The 16792-nt window shown below is 43.2% G+C and overlaps 1 protein-coding gene across 1 annotated transcript in view; it reads left to right on the forward strand.

The window, feature by feature from the left end:
* The window catches only part of LOC127583633 (cell adhesion molecule DSCAML1), a 506127-nt gene that overhangs the window by 437911 nt on the left and 51424 nt on the right, over positions 1–16792 (forward strand).

Consider the following 16792-nt stretch of genomic DNA (forward strand, 5'->3'; position numbering starts at 1 on the left):
AGCATGGATGAGTTGGGCCGAAGGGCCTGTTTCTGTGCTGTATTACTCTAGGAACTGTTCAGCAGTTCAAATAACATCAGTGGAGAGAAAAACAGAGTTAATGTTTCAGGTTGATGGCATTTCATCAGATCGGTGCCACCTCAGCCTTTGTGAGGTGGCACCTATTCACAGAAGCTGCACGTTTGGTTCTTGGCAGCCTCATCTGTTTAGGGGCAACTAAAGTAGGGTACTAAATGCCTGCACTGCCAGCAACTTCCACATCCTGTGAAAGAATAAATTAAAAAATAATTTGGTAAAACAAAATAAAATCCCAACAACCCATGAAATTCCACCTTAGAAATGAGGAGTTTGGTTCTCCCCTCAGTTGCAATGCAGTAAACCATGTGGCATGGGACACCCTATGTACTTTGTATCTTCATGAATCCAATGTCATTGATGACTGGACGTGCAGAGTCAGCTCCCAAAAGAATCCAGAAACCATACCCCTGTCATTAACATTCCAAGGACATTTTTCCTTGCTGTTTGGGGGATCTTGCTGTGCATAAGGTAGTTACTAGATTTGCCCTCATAATGGCGATCACTGGCTTTCAAAGTAACCCAAAGTTGGTGACATATTGGAAGACATCGCCAATACATCTGATGAAGGTGAGTCTGGGCATAACATCTCTAACCTGATGTGTACTCGAGAGTTGCAAAGGGTGTGGGACCATGTTGCAGTCAGTGTAACATTCCTTGGTAGCGTTCCAATCCAGATGAAGGGTCTCAACCAAAAAACATCGACTGTCCATTTCCCTCCACCAATGCTGCCTGACCCGTTGGGTTCCTCCAGCATTTTATTTGATATTCCTTGGTAATACTTTATCTAATTTTATTTCACTGCGATATTTGCTGAGGTTCAGTTCCACAGTGGCAGTGTTTCTGTGCGAGTTCAGGGAGTAACCCTCAATACTCTCCTTTCTCCTCCAGCTGCTCAACACTGTCACCTGGTGGAAGACGGCAGTGGGTCCTGGTTAGAGGTGCCATTGGCCCTGACAGGTGCAAATGGAGACGAGGGGACAGGTAGAACATTCTGCTCCCATCCAGTTCAGAGTCCCTGCTGTCCAGCTCTGAAAGCTGAGGCCTCAAAGCCTTCCTAGGACTCCACCTGCAGGCTCTGCTTTAGATCCTGACCATAATACTCCCTCCACCCACCAGTGCGGCCCAGAACGATAAAGGGGGAATGTTTCACTCCTGCACTACCTAATCTGTCACAATTGATGGAATTTCTTGCTTCAATGCGATTTGATTTCATTTTTTTTAAATAGATGTAACTCACAAGAACAATGATGTTAAACCGTGATATTCTACCCGATACAAAATCTTCCCTTTATTAGCTGTGAAGAAGGACATTTTTTTGTTAACAAGTAAAAGACTTTACTCCCATCAAACCTTTATTAATAAATAGTGCTGTCTTTCTATCCTCTCGACTTAGCCCTCAAATCATTTTGTTCATAAGGCCCATTAATTTGTCTCTTGAATCTATTAATGCCGTCCAATTGAATGAGGTTTCCTGATATCCATTGATCTATTATTATGGTTAGAAAAAATTCTGCCCACTGTTTCTTACAAGTCATGCTGCTGCTATTTGAACTCTTCACTATTGTGTATGTTCAGCCTTGTCAATCCTCTTCATAATCTTGAAATCATCATTAAGTGTTACCAGCGTCCTTGGTTTTTATCATCACATTTCTACACAAAAGCCTGGGTGGATAAAAACATTGCTGTCGGACGACCTGTACTGTCTTTTTGGTTATGATAAAGCCTGTTCTATTTGGTCATGGAAATCCTAAATAGAGGAATTATTTTTCTGGGACTGCACATTCAGTCTAGATATAATCTTCAACAAGATAGTTTTATTAGGTCTGATCATGTGGCTGAAAATCTTCTGACCCCAGTCACTGGCAAGAATATTGCTGGGAATGAGATTTACATGTGTAATACCCTAAGCAGAGTCTCTCAACGTGATCTCTGCGCACAGTACTGGCTTCACTCAGAGGGTGCAGGTTGAGTGTCTTAAAGGACACATGCTTCTGAATCCTTTGGGGTAAAGTGTAATGTTGTGGGGAAGAGAGGTGGCAGTGGGGGGAGGTTGGTGAGGTTGGAGGGAATCTCTGTGATCATTTTTACTTTGCAAGATCTTACTTGGTCTTCTTGATCCTGAATATTTCAACTACAAATTAGATCGGAGCTCCTGAATAGTACTGATACAGGGATATGTTGTGGTTGAACAGTCTCAGGAACAGTAAATCTTTCCTTGGAATTTCCTTTGCCCTCTGGATCTTGTGTTCCAGAGAATCTTTCTCAAGTGCTTGACGAGCAGCGAAGCATCACAATGTTAGATTCTGTTTCTTTTTTTTTGTGTGGATGTTGTAGGAAGGGCCAGCCCCAGGTAAGAAGGTGGTGGTGGGCCACCGTCTTGAACCAGGGCAGTCGTTCTGGTGAAGATTCTTCCACAGTGTCGTTGGTTAGGGAGATCCAGGATTTAGACCGAGAAACAATGGAAGATTAGTAATCTGTTTCTGAATCAGGATGGTGTCTGTCTTGGAAGGGAACCTGCAACCTGTGTATCTGCTGTCCTTGTCTTTCTTGGTGGTAGGAATCACAGGTTTGGGAGGTGGAATCAAGTGAGTAACTGCAGTGTCGCTGTTGACTGTAGACACTGCGGACACTTTGCTCTGATGGCGGAAGCAGTGATGGGGGTGAGCCAGTCAAGCAGCTTACATTGTTCTACATGGTTCTAAGTGTTGCTGGGGCTGCACTCAAGCAGGAAAGTGGAGTTTATTCCATCACACTCCTGACTTGCGATTTGCAGAGGTGGAAAGTCTTTGAGTGGTAAGGAGGTGACATATTTATTTTAGGCTACACAGTGCGTGACCAGCTCTTGTCTCGTCAGTCTTCACATGGCAAGTCCAGTCAAGTTCCCAGTCATTTGTGAGTCCCAGAATGTTATCTTGGGGGATGTAGCAACACTAATGATGCTGGATGTAAGAACGGGTATTAGAACCTCTCTTATTGGAGATGGACATTACCTGGTCCACGTAAATTAGTTCTGCATTGTAAAGCTTTGTATATTCATGATTACCATTGGAAGATTATTTCCCATTATTAAACATCAACTTATTGAGGAGGACACCAGTATCAACCTTTGTCTCAGGATGTAGAACATAGAATATAGAACAGTACAGCACAGCACAGTATGGGCCCTTCAGCCCACGATGTTGTGCCAATCTATATAAACCTACTCCACGATCAATATAACCCTTCCCTCCTACACAGCCCATAACCCTCCATTTTTCTTACATCCACGTGCCTATCTAAGAGTCTTTTAAATGTCGCTGTTGTATCAGCCTCTACCACCACCCCCGGTAGTACATTCTAGGCACCCACCACTCTCTGTGTAAAAAAAGCCTACCTCTGACATCTCCCTTAAACTTTCCTCCACTCACCTCAAATGGATGTCCTCTGGCATTGGCCATTGCCACCCTGGGAAAAAGGAGCTAGCTGTCTGCTCTGTCTACGCCTCTCATAATCTTATACACCTCTCTCAAGTCTCCTCTCATCCTCTGTCGCTCCAGAGAATTTGCCTCAGAGCCAGCAGGTTGTGTATTGGGACCCAGTGCACTGCGAAGGGAGTACTGCACTCTCAAAGGTACTGCTTTTGCTTGAGGTGTTGGACCGAGGCCCCTCCTATTATGATCGAGAATATACCATAATAATACTTTGAAGGAGAGTCCAATGTCCAGGCCTCCAACCAGCATAACTACAACAGATCATCTGGTCATTATTACATTGCTGTCTGTGGGATTTTGCTGTGTGCAAATTGGCTGCCGTATTTCCCACATTACAAGAGCGGTGAAACCTCTAAATTATTTCATTGGCTGTAAAAATGTCTCAGGGCCACGAGTGGCACAATATAAATGTGTCTATGTATTATTCCTCTTACATTTATCTTCCTTGTAATTAATCCTTTTTCTCATTAGTTTACTTGAGTGTGCACTGGATCCCCAGTGGGATCCCTTTCCATTGGTTTCTTACAGGAAGATTATTTGAAGTTGTTCAATGTGCCGCAGGTAATAATGATCAATCCACAATGATAGTATGTCCTGTGAATGCAGGAGAGTGACGCGTGGGCTGATTGAGGTATTTCAAAAGGAAAGGATAAACAGTGAGAACACAAGGGGCAGGAGTAGGCCCCTCAAGCCTGCCCCGCTTTTGGTAAAAGAGTCATGCACAAGAGAAAACCATTTTACAGTCCGAGCTAAGGAGGGAGATCAGGAAAAGCGTTCACAAATCACTGTAGAAATCTGGGGAACAATAGGAGTTTTCAAGACTAAACTCAATCATTTTTTATTGGCCGTGGAAGTGTTGGAGGGTTTGGAGCAGAGGGAATGAAAATGGAGTGAAGTCCAGATTAATTGAGAACTAATTAAATGGCACCACAGCCCCCGGCAGTTTTGAACAACCTGCCCCAGTTCCTTTGTTCCTCAGAGCAGTTCCTTTTCAGAGCAGTTCCTTTAAGGTTGCGGGTATCACTAATGATCTCTGACTGACGTGTAGGTCTGGGCTCACTTCAAGCTGGTGGTTGCAAATAGCATAATAAGTGTAATTAATATGGTATTTCACTTGTCACACATGTAAGATAAGATACAATCTCTTTATTAGTCACATGTACATTGAAACACACAGTGAAATGCATCTTTTGCGTAAAGTGTTCTGGGGCAGCCCACAAGTGTCGCCACGCTTCCGGCGCCAACATAGCATGCCCACAACTTCCTAACCTGTACGTCTTTGGAATGTGGGAAGAAATCGGAGCACCCGGAGGAAACCCATGCAGTCACGGGGAGAACATACAAACTCCTTACAGACAGTGGCCGGATTTGAACCCGGGTTGCTGGCGCTGTAAAGCGTTACGCTAACCGCTACACCACCATGCCTGCTCATACACTACCGTGTAGGTGAGGGGGGTTATTGAGAGGGTGATTTTATATGTGGAAGATTTGGCTTTTTGTTCTCCCAAAATATGATGTGTGATGATCATCAAGGATACAGCTGTCTCATGATCACTGAATGCCCCAAGTGCTAAAATGAGAGGCAAGTCCATGTCACCACAACAAGTTCCTTGACTGCAATTTGGAAAGAGAAATCCTAAGACATGCAAGACGAGGCAGATAGATTTCCTAGTGGGGAATCTAGTAGAACCCAGTATTAACGTTATTGACATGGAGACCAATGTCAGGCAAAGTGTCAAACCAGCATTCCAGTCAGTCCAGTGTGGTAGTTGTCCAGCAAGTTAGGTGAAGGTTGTGATGCCAAAATAAGAAGTTCCGTTTCCCCACCTGCCTCCGTCTCTCTCACAACTTGGGAGACATCGGCTGCTCTATTGTCACCTTCATCATCCAAAATTACCCGAACTCCATCCTTTCCACTCCAGCCAATCCACTTCTTGTCTTGGTGGTCAGGTGATGATTCCCAAGGCCAAAAGGTAAGTGCGTTCAAGTCTGGTTTAACAATGCCCAGCCCCAGTTTATCAGACACAAATACCTCTTTATTAATCCTCCACTAGTGAATTAGAAGAACATCTACTCAGCAGTAATTTCCTGTTTAGTAATGACATTACTGCCTTTCTCACACATAGGCCAACAAAAGACAGCAAACACACAGAAGCAGAGATAGAGAAGAGGCCAACCCAGCAATTAATTACGAGCAGGCAATTAATTACCTACACCAATCACTAAAATCCCTTCTCTCTCAAATATGACTTGTTGATAAAATTTTTCCCTTAATTGGATTACTGATATTAAAATCTGAGTTTGCATATAAAAGCAGTGTATGTCTTCATCTCCATCCAGGCTGCGGCACAGAAGGTTTGATTGCCATGAAGAAATTGCCACATGAATTCTGCCTAACTTCTCCTGAATATTAATCCCTCCAAGACAGAGACTAATAAATGCTAGTTCATTGAGAGATGTGGGTGTCCTTGTAAAGGAAACAAAGGAACCTTGCATGCAGGTACAGAAAATAATTAATTAGGCATGTGTAGCATTGAAAAGGAGTGTCATAGAGAGACAGAGCATGGAAGTGTGTCCTCCAACCCACCGAGCATGCACCAACCATCAACCAGCATTGACACTAATCCTACACTAAATCCCATTGTTTGTTCCCCCCACATTCTCATTAACTACCTCCTGATTTTACCACTCACTTACTAGGCAATCGACAGTGGCCAATTAACCTACTAATCCATATATCTTTGTATTACAAGAGTAAGGAAAGGTCTTGTTACAACAGCGCCTTGAGGAGGCCACATCAGGAGGAATGTGTAGAGGTTTGTCCTCGTATAGGGAAGGCAGCACGGTAGCGTGGCTGGTAAAGCTGCTGCCTTGCAGCTCCAGTGACCCAGGTTCAATCCTGACCTCCATTGCTGTCCCTGTGGCCCCCATGGAGTTCCTCTGGTTCTGCCATAGGCGTGTAGGTTGGTAGGTTAATTGGCTGCTATAACTTGCCCCTGGTGTGTAGGTAAGTGGTAGAATTTGGAGAGTGTGGTGTGAAAGTGTGGAGAATAAAATGGGATGTGTAGGTGGGTGATTAATGATTAACTCAGATGTGGACCGAAGGGCCTTTCTCCAGGTTCTATGACTCTCTAGTCCAATGGGGAAGATTGAGCAGGGTGGGTTTATACTTCTGGAGTTTAGAAGAATGGGAGGTGAAGCACCAAAGCATCTGAGGGGGCTTGGGAGGGCAAATGGTGAGAGAACATTGTCCCTGGTGGGGGTATCTAGAACTAGGAAGCTTAGTCTCAGGGTAAGGACCACTATCCCAGAGAACAGTGGGGCTGAGTCAATAAACGTATTCAAGGCTAAGACAGATAGATGATTAGTCTATGGGAGAAATCAAGGACTACAGGGAGAAGGAGGGAACATGGAGTTGACACCAATGACCTGATCATTAATGATCTAATGGAAGGGCAAAGCAGGCTTGAGGGGATGTTTAGCCTTCTCCTGCTCCCATTTCATTGTTGTAAGCTATGGCACTAATTGAATAAGAGGCTGCCAATGTGATCCAAACCTTTGCTTGTACTTGCCTTACAATACTGTGGCCCATGAAGTCAATTATAATGGGGAAGTGAAGTGTTGGCACCCCTTGTTGAAATAATTTGTTTTAGGTATAATTGCCTGGAAATTCATCCTCAATGTGCTGTGTAGAAGCAGTGGTGAATTATAGTCAACTTTGTTCCAATGGGCTACAATGTGCCACTGCTACCTTGAGTATTTATCAATGACAAGGATGAATTTCAACCCCTTTGTTGTTCTGCTCACTACTGGCTTTGCTGAAAAAGATGTGAATAAGGGCATAAACGATGGATTACTGAGCCCTGATTTTAATACCTTGGTCCCAATGAGAATGACGTGCTGGATGTTAAAGTTACCCTGGAGATCTTGCTGAGATTCTAGCTCTAACGATTTCATTGGGCAAGTTTCAGCCAGCCAGTGAGGCCCTTGCACCATGCAGAGGGCTTGGCTAAAGTTCAGGGCCTGCTCATCTCACTTTAACTTTAGAATGCTGCATGTGACACCTGGTTCTCATTGGTCAGAATAACTGGGTGCAAGGGAAGCCAAGGTTGAAAGAGGTAAACATACTTTATCTTCTAAAGTTTCCTTCTGAAATTCTAGACCATTGCTTTCTCATTATTAACTCTCTGATTTCCCTGTCTCCAAGATACATTGCTTACTGTTGAATGTGGGCAGAATTCATGCCTAGCTAGTTAAAGTAAGGCCTGGGAGTCTAAAGGGGCTCGGGTCCCAGGTGGGCACATTTAACAGACACCTTGCCAACTGCTCCACTTGCAGAAATAGAAAAACGGGATCAAGGAGCCAAGTGGTCCACTGGTGTCCCAGTGTTCGTACGTTCAAGCGGAGAGATGATGAAGCGATTGGAACTCTGGATTTCTCTCCCTTTTAATATCTCTGTTGTGAATATTAAAAAAAATATGCTCTGGGCATTGCTTAGAGGCATGAATACACTTCCTGCTTCATTTTCCATATCTTTCTGAAAGAAATGTGCGTGTAATTTTTACTATGAAGAAGCAGAAGAGAGTCTGGAACTAATGCCACAGGCTACCCAGGGGCTACAAAGTGAATGACTAAAGGTAAAATATTTGTGGCTTGGCTTATTCCTGCCCACAGTGTTTACCTGGAATGGCATCTTGCAGATTTGCTCTCAGTATAAGAGTTTGTTGAAATTGATTGGCTTTCTTTTCATATAAACTCCATTGGTCTTTGCATTTATTCAGAACTGGTCCAGTCATGGACTCCAGTATTTGATACAATTTATGGATAAATGATAAGAAAGTAACATGGATTTCCAACAGTGACCATCTGTGGCAATCATAACATTGGAAAAGTTATAGTCGAACCTTTTATTTATTGAGAAGCCATCCAGTCATGGGCTCCGGTCCTTAGCCAGAGGTGAGGTGGTCTTTGCATCTTCTCAGGTAGCTGGACTTCAGCAATGAACCTTCTTCTCGCAAATCAGTGCAAAATAAAAAGAACTGGTGGAGCTGTGATTATGTTTTTCGCTCGGATTTAATGGCAGCAGACAATGCCAAGAGGTCCAAACTATTCTATTTTTTTAGTCTTTACAGCATGAATTACAAGAGGCTCGACTTACGGCGGCTATTTAAAAATTAGCAATGTGGTGAGAAACTGGAGTCTCATGTAGTTCAGACCACGTTACATTCAGGCTCCCCTACCTGAAGAACATTCATGAATCAGGACTTTTCTTCCTAATAACTCAAAAGTTTCCTCAATCATTCTACCGTGTAAAATTAGTGCATTTATAAAATTATTATCATAGTTTGCCCTAGTGGGAGTGAACCCATCACTCACTGGCTATTGGCCTCATACATTAGCCAGTGATGAACTGTGTAACTTTTCCAGTACTATGACTACCACAGATTGTCACCGTTGTAAATCCATGGGGTAGAAATATTACTTTCTTATCACCAGTGAAGTTCTCATCTGTAAAATGTAACAAATGCAGAAGTGGAACTTTTAACTTATGTGTGATGTCTCAGAGGTATTCAGCTCAGGCTGGTATTGAGATCCTGAGAGGCAATGACAAGGTAAAGGCTGACAGCCTGATTCTAGGACTGGGAACAGGATAAGGGTCAGTCTTTTCGGAGCTTCTTGTCGGAGGGTTGTGAGCACTGTGGATGATCACTTGTTGAGTATGTTCAGGGGTGAGGTTGATAGATCTTTGGATGTCACAGTGATGGTAAGGATGTGGGCAAGAGATAGAGGACCTAGTCTTGCTCTCCTTGAATGGCGCAACAGATTGAAGGAGCCATTTGGCCCACTCCTGCTCCTATTTCTTATGTTCCAACATGCACCTTAGCAAGAACTTCTTCCCTTCAATAGAATATGCAAAGCTGCAGCAGACACACTGATTTAACTAATAATGGAATGCTCATGGTATGTAGATCAATCCAAAAATGGTTCAATAAATGGTCAAAAAATCATGGGAAGAGGCCATTCAGCCCATTGACTGCCCATATCTAAGACGCTAACAGGAAGTGAGGTTGTGCTCGAGAGTTTTTGCACCAGTGACTCAGACAAGGGCAAAGGTAAGCAGAATTACAAGAAAGGTTCTTTACAGAAGGAGTTTATGACATGTTGCTGTGTGTTGGTTTACTATGTGGGGAAGATCCTGTAAAATGTAAGGCCTTTCTTTTTTTAGCACTCAGGTAATCCAATGCAAGGCCAAATATTTCAGAGGAGTTGGTTAAATAGGGATCACTTTTCATAGACTGAAGCCAGTCAATGGGGAACAGTGGCTAATGTTTCATGTGGAAGTAAAGGAACTCCTGGAAGCAGTAATGATGGAAACGTGATTCAGTTTAGCAGCATTAGACCTGAGTGTGCAGTCACAGGGTAGTGGGCTCTGGAAGCTTTGATGCCCTTGGGCATTTGTGGCCAATTTACATCACAAGTGGGTATAAACTCAGAGAGAAAAGTACTTGCATTTCTGTAGCACCCTTCACAGCCTTTGGTCATCCCAGCATGATGAAGTACCTTAGAAGTGCAGTCATAGTTGTAATGTCAGAAGCAAAGCAACCAAGTTATACATATCTAGCTTCCCAAAACCACAATGAAATGATGAATTGATACACTGTTGATTGGGAGATCGGCATTGGCCAGGAGAGGTCCTCCTGTTCTTATTTATGTCCTGGGATCATTATTGCCCTCCTAAAAGACCAAAAGGAGCTTCAGTTTATCATCTCATCCAAGAAGGTAGCACCACTGATAGTGGAGATAGAGTCTTTTTCCCAGGGTGCAGACGTCGAGTACTAGAGGGCATGGTTTTAAGGTGAGGGGGGAAAGTTTAAAGGAGATTTATGAGGCAAGTTCTTTACACAGAGAGTGGTAGGTGCCTGAAACACACTGTCAGGGGAGGCGGTGGAAGCAGATACAATAGCAACGTTTAAGAGGCTTTAAGACAGATGCATGAACAGGCAGGGAATGGAGGGATATAGACAATGTGCAGGCAGATGTGCAGCTTAAATTGGCATCATGGTCGTTACAAACCTGGTGGGCCGAAGAGCCTGTTCCAGTGTTTATTGTTCTGTGTTCTATGAAGAAGGAATGGGATCTCTACGTCAGTCTGGGATTCAGGCAAAATGAAGGAAAGGAGGGAGTAAAGGCTTTCTGGAAATAAAGATATATGTATATAACGGATGGAAGACAGATTAAACAATAGATGGACAAAGATAGGAAAGCTGGGAGCTTGAAGCTACTGTTCTAAATTTATTCAGGGACAGAAATTGAGGTCAGAATGCAAAATCAGAGCCAAAAATCAGCCACTTAGGTCAATTAGCTCTAGAAAATATTTCTTTGTTCCATCATTAAAATTAATTTACAAGTTTTTATGTACATTTTCATAATGGTATGTATTATTTTTTAGGCAAAAATGATCAATGTAATTAAGAAATAGGACGATGGTATTTTCTGAATTTTATCTGCCTTCAGTGCTTTTACATTGAAGGGAAGGTCTGTTTCTTTGATTTGTTACTAACTTTGGGCATACTTGGCACCATAATCTGTTTTGATGCAGTTTGCCATTCCCCTTAAGGCAACACACTGCCAGAAATAAAAATCCAATGTAGCGAGGGAGTGGTTGTTTCACTTATGATAAAACCAAGAGGGTTGATGGAAAGGTTACTTTGGCACATTGGCTGTTCATGATGGAGACAAAAATGCTCGCCAGGTTTAGCTGGAAATGCGCTGCTGGTTAATCTTTTCAGAGCAGAATATATAATAAATCACACAAAACTTCCCTCCCTCCCATAGAAAAGCACTGAAGGCAGATGAAATTAAGAAGCTGGCAAGGGCAACCCTAATCTTATTTCTTAACTACGCTGATCACTTCTGGGCCAAAGTTAGAAATTGTTTGGGATACAAGGAATGGAAAAATTACCAACATCAGTCACTGTCTCCCATTTGGAGTACTCTGGAGCCAGCGGCAAATTCACCATTTTAAAAACTAATAATATCTAAGCAAGAAAAGCCACACAGTCATCAGTGGAGGGGTGTGTCCTCACTGGTGACATCATTAGCTGGTCATGTGACCACCCCTGCAGGCTGATGGTCACTGTAATCAAACCATTAGTGGCAGGTGAATGTCAAATCAGATGATCCAGGCTCCCAACCCCTTTATATAATGCCTTTAGTTATGCATATTTCAAAAGGCTGGTGGGGTTACAAGGTAGTTCCCAGCAAAAGTGGAGATGATTGGATGGTTCTCCTGTCAGTCAAGTCTTGGCCAGCATTTATTAACTGTCCTTAAAGGACCTTGAGAAAGTGGTAGAGAGTCACCCAGTAGCACTGCTGAAGTCCTTGTGGGGCAGGTGGTGTACAGTGCTGTGGGGCAGGATGTCCAGGATTGAAATCCAGTGATGAAGGAACGGCAATGCATTTCCAAGTCAGGGTGATGTGCAACTGCAGGAGGTGATAACCCCATACGGTTGTTACCTTCTCTTTTGTTAATGGTAAAGCTCATGGGTCAGTTGCCTGGTGACCACTCTGCTAAGTAATAGAAGCACATCAAGGAGCATAATTCATCTGTGATGATCCACCACTCGCTCCATTTTCTCGAACTGTTGGCCTGCTTTTATTGGGAAAAGTCCCTGTGGGTTTTTTTATCAGGATTCCATTTCCTCTGCTCCTTAAATGGATTTTGTTTTCTCAGTAACTTGGCTTTGATTACTGAACCATCAATTGTTTGCTGTGAAGCCACATACACACACCTTCCATCCCGCCTCCAACTTACAGCCGACAGTGTTCTCTGTTGAAACTGTAGACAGGTTTGGTTCCCTTGTGTGGATGAAGTCCAGGAAATTCCCTAGTACTGCTTCCACTCCACTAGCATCACTTTGCCAGAATTGTGTGATGGTGGAGATCCAGTCCACCATATCCATGCCAGTTGAAGAAGTGCCACTCAGTTTATATCCACTTCCCAGCTCTTGGGCTGTGGTCTTGCAGGTTACAACACTTCAAGATCACATGGAAGAAATTTTAAATGTGATTAAGGTTTCTGCCTCCATCACTCTTTCAGGCGTTGAGATCTGCAACCCTGCTACTCTTTTTTGGATGAATATTTTCTCCTTATGTATCAACTAATCCTCCTACCAATCACCTTGAATTTGTGGCTCCCAGTTACTGATCACTCTGTTACCAATCCTTCCTGTCTACCTTATTATTTCCATGCCTCATAATTATATACGTGCCAATTAAACCTCGCCTTAGTCTCCTCTGTACCAAAGGAAACAAGCCTAGCCCAGTCAGTCTCCTTTCATAACTACAATTCTGCAGTTCAGGCTATTATCATAAATCCCCTCTTAACCTTCTCAGTGCTATCCTATCCTTCCTGTAAACCAGTCACCAAGTGTGTGCATAACATGTCATAACCCATATAAAGGTGTTATACAATAATAAAAGACAGCCGATATCTTTTTCCCAGGGTCGAAATGTCTAATACTAGAGGGCATGCATTTAATGTGATGGGGGAAAGTTCAAAGAAGATGTTCAGGGCAAGTTTTTTACAGAGAGTGGTGGGTGCCTGGAATGTACTGCCAGGGTTGGAAGTGGAGGCAGATACAACAGAAGCATTTATTAGGCTCTTCGATAGGCACATGAATGTGCAGAGAATGGAGGGGTATGGACATTGTGTAGGGAGAAGGGATTAGTTTAGTTAGACCTTTAATCACCGGTTTAATTCGGTCAGCACAACATTGCGGGCTGAAGGGCCTGTTCCTGTGCCGTTCTATAAAAACAGAAAATGCTGGAAACACTCAGCAGGTCAGGCAGCATCTGTGGAAAGATAAAGAGTTAACATTTCAGGTTGAGTGTTCTAGCATCTTCTGTTTTTATTTCAGATTTCCAGCATCTACAGTTATTTGATTTTCACTTTGGGTTCCAAGCAGTTTTAGCATAACCTCCCTGCTCTGAAATTCTGTGCCTCAGCTAATAAACTCAAGTACCCTGTATGCCTCATTAAACATCTCCTCTACCTCTCCCACTAACTTTTGGGATCTGCAGACATTGACTTCATGGTCTTTTCACTTGGCAACAGCAGGGAGTGCAATTAAAATTCTGGGGAAAGATGTTAAGAGGATCTTGTGATCTTTCAAGAGAAAAAGTACCAGTTCCACTGGGTGGATTCCTGGAGGATGATTTTATCCCTTTTTCAAAGAATATCAGACGGAATTTTTTTCCAAGGTGGGTGAGGTTTTTATATTTGTCTTCCCCACGAACTACCTGGCCCCTTATGGGTTGGGTGGGGGGGGGTGGAATTAGATATGGAAGGATAGTGAAAAGAGAGAAAGAGGTAGGGATAGGGTGGAGGGGAGTGGAGGGTTGGTGGAGGATTAGCTAGGAGGCAAAGGGTAAAGGGACAGTCGGGGGCAATGAGGTGGAGGGGGAAGTCCCTGGAAAGGAGCGGAGTGGGTGGTTGGAAGGGGCAGAGAGATGGCTGTTTGTTGGCTGCAGCCTTAATCCAATGATATGGTCATATAGGACCAACTGTGATGGAGGCACAAAGGCGAGGTGTTGTTTAAGGCATGGAGGTGTTGTTTAAGGCATGTAACTGCAAAGTGAAAGTTTGCAAAGACAGATTTCATTAGAAATTTGGATGTATGAACTTACAGTGGAAAAATAACACCAAAGATGTCACAAAGTAACATCAGGATGGAGATTTTGTAGACATCAAGTGAATAGAGATGAATGATATTGATATATCACAGCTCAAAATGAATGGGATGGCTTTGTTCCTCTGGCACTCTGTAATTGAGCACCACACCACTTGAGCATATCTTACCTACATACTGAAGATGCTGGAAATGTTCAGCAGGTCAGACAATATCTATTAGCATTCAGGTCAATGACTTTCATCAGATCTAGGAAAAGTTGGAGCTGAAACAGAAGGAAGGCATAGAAGGGTGGTCCAAAAGGTTAGAGCCCATGGGATTCAAGGCAAATTGGCAAATTGGATCCAACATTGGCTTGGTAATAGGAGGCAGAGGAAGATGGTGGAAGGTTGCTTTTGTGATTGGAAGATTGTGACCAGTGGTGTACCACACGGATCGGTGCTGGGAACCTTGCAATTTGTTATATATTTCCATGACTTAGATGTCAATATAGGATGTATGTAATTCTGCAGTAAAGACAAAAATTGGTGGCGTTTTTTCTCATGAGGGGGATCATCTTAGGCTACAAAATGATGGTCATCAACTGGCAAATTGGGCAGGGCAATAGCAGATGGAATTTAATCTTGAAAAATGTGGGTTGATGCATTTTGACGGGTGGGTCAATTAAGGGTACGACATTAATCATGAATGATAAGGCATTCATGAGGAACTTTGTATTACCCCTTTGTATTGAGGAACTAAGGCACTTTAGTGTACAAGTCCAAAGGTCTCTGAAATTGACAGCACAGAGAGATAGGGTGCTGAAGAAGGCATACAAGACACCTGCCTTCATTAGCCAGGGCATAGAATGCAAGTACAGGGAGAATTTGGTTCATTTTCATAAATCGTTAGTTAAGCCACAGCCGGAATGTTGTGTGGAGTTCTGGTGATCACCCTACAGTATTGACATGAGAGAGTGCAGAGGAAGTTCACCAGGATGTTACGAATGGCAAGGGAGCTCTTTGTTCATAATATTGGTACAGACAAGGGCCTCGTTCAGCAGGTACATATAATTAAATATAAGTTTCCAAATATTGATTAGTTAGTAGCATCAGGGAGAGTGAATAGTCCTTACAAAAAGATGGTCCATGTAGCCTCATTATTCCCCAGCTTCATTATTCACAGATGATCTGCAACTCAATACGGGTTTTGTTGTTGTCACAGCATATCCCTCATTGCCATGAATAAATAAATGCTTGTCTCTCTGATGTGTAAACTTCAATAGATTCAGCATCTACAAAAGATCCAGAAGTCACATTCTTTGTGTGAAAAATTGCTTTCTGGTTCCACTTTTAACTTGGAGATTTTGCCCCTTTTCTCTTTCCCCCTGGAGGAAAGAGGTTCTCTGAATGTCCCCTCTTGAACCTAGTTCACATTTTAAACACTTAGATGATTTCAATTCCCTGCATTCTAGAGATTAATTCAGTTTAGGGACAATAAAGTTTCATTATCTACTGGAGTCATCCATTACTGTTTAGTCCCTGCGCTTTATTGGAAAATAAATGGAAAGGCAATCATATCCCTAAAGTACAGGAAATAAGTGGAGCTGCCCGGAGCATTCAGAGTATAATCAGAAGGTTTTCCAGAGCTGTTCAATGTCAAGAAGATCAGAGGGACTCTGCTCACTGGAACAAAGACACAGGTTTGCATGCGTCCTGCCTTGACTAAAGGTCACGGCGCTGAATGTTGAGTGGAGGTTCACTGAGGTATCGGGAGCATTCACTTACACGCACAGACTAGTCAGAGCACCCTAACTTCTTCGCTGTGTCTGCGGCTTGCAGTGTTCAACTAACTGCCCTATCAATTTTAAATGCAATGCGTTTTATTAGACCTGGTAAAATGAGAACATCACTTCCTTGCACAGGGGAAGGAATCAGAGAGAAAGAAAGATAGCAGCCACCTTTTGCTTATCTAGTTGGCTTGACCGGGAGTAGAATAAGAGATGAACTGTGTCAGATCTGTAACTCAGGCCACAGAAATCCTCATTAACCGCCACATTTCTTTTGTCAAGCAACTGCACCTGATATCAACACTGACAAATACCCTTCCCCCACAGTCACTGGGCTTTGCTGTTTTGTGTGTGTAATGAATTCCTATTAAATGACGGGGTCAGAGGGCCACAAATATTACTCCTAACAGCTGACCGTCTCATGCTAGATGTGTGAGGGATGGCATTTTAGCATCAATTCAATTCAATCAACAGATATCTGGACTCCTATTACTGTTAGATTAGGACTGACAAGCATCACCACTGTAAGGATCTGGTAAGCCAATCTGGATCGTGTAAGGTTTTTCCAAGTTCAGGTGTTTACCCAGACCATGCTATTAATAGAAGTACACAGACAGTGAGCAGGAGACACAAGAGACTGCAGATGCTGGAATCTGGAACAACAAACAGCTTGCTGGAGGAACTCAGCGGGTCGAGCAGCATCTGTGGGGGGAAAGGAATTGTCGACGTTTCGGGTCGAGGCCCAGCATCAGGACTGAGAGTGGAGAGGGGAGATAGTCAGTGTA

Source organism: Pristis pectinata, chromosome 27, assembly GCF_009764475.1.
Source record: "Pristis pectinata isolate sPriPec2 chromosome 27, sPriPec2.1.pri, whole genome shotgun sequence".
Lineage (NCBI taxonomy): Eukaryota > Metazoa > Chordata > Chondrichthyes > Rhinopristiformes > Pristidae > Pristis > Pristis pectinata.